This window comes from Alligator sinensis, unplaced genomic scaffold, assembly GCF_000455745.1.
Source record: "Alligator sinensis unplaced genomic scaffold, ASM45574v1 scaffold1354_1, whole genome shotgun sequence".
In the NCBI taxonomy this organism is placed as follows: domain Eukaryota; kingdom Metazoa; phylum Chordata; order Crocodylia; family Alligatoridae; genus Alligator; species Alligator sinensis.
Window position 1 is genome coordinate 1,430,578 of NW_005842344.1, and position 839 is coordinate 1,431,416.

Below are 839 nucleotides of genomic sequence, written 5' to 3' on the forward strand. Positions count from 1 at the left end.
AATATCTGGCCACAAAAGGAATATATTTGTCTCTCAACAGACCCTAGACTAATGTGAAAGCACTTAGACCTACTTTGCAGTATAGAGGAACACAATACCTGGGAAATAATACTAATAGATTAAATCACTCTTTTCAATGGTATTAAGTATTATTTAAATTTGTTCACTTTTACCTAACTAGAATTCTTCCCAATATAATTAGTTTGATAGTGGTGTTTGATGACTATGCATATATAGAGGTTGCAGGAGGCAACCCACCTCCCCTGCAAAAAAACCAAAAGAAAGAAAGAAAGAAAGAAACAACCTCCCCACCCCCAACAACTAACATTTAAATAGTAAGTGAACACTTCTGCTACATTATGGCTGTATTGCAGTAATTAATCAGATTACATTAACTTTTAGCATTTATCAAACATTCCACTTACCTAGAAGTGACCCTATGTGACTGGCAGTACTTCAACCCAGCCAGTCAGCCTTTTATATTACAGCGTGGGGAAAAAAAGACAGTCTTTCTAATGTATTGGACTACTATGGCCTACAGCCACTATTCAACACAAGTCTCCAGTAGTTGCAAGGCAGAAAAGAAAAATACTGCTCTAGCAAAGTACAAGCCTCGATAAGTTAATTAACAAATATATAAAGCTGTTATAAGAACCAACCTAAACAGATGACTAATTCAAATATGTATTAAAAAAAAAAAAAAGACTGAAGACGTCTGATGGATTAAGGTAAGTGGCCAGCCAGCCTGTTACATTTATAAACATAAAAAGCTAAATAAAAGATCTCAAGATGAGCTAACACCCCCCCCCCCCCCCCAACCAACAAAAAAAAACACAAAC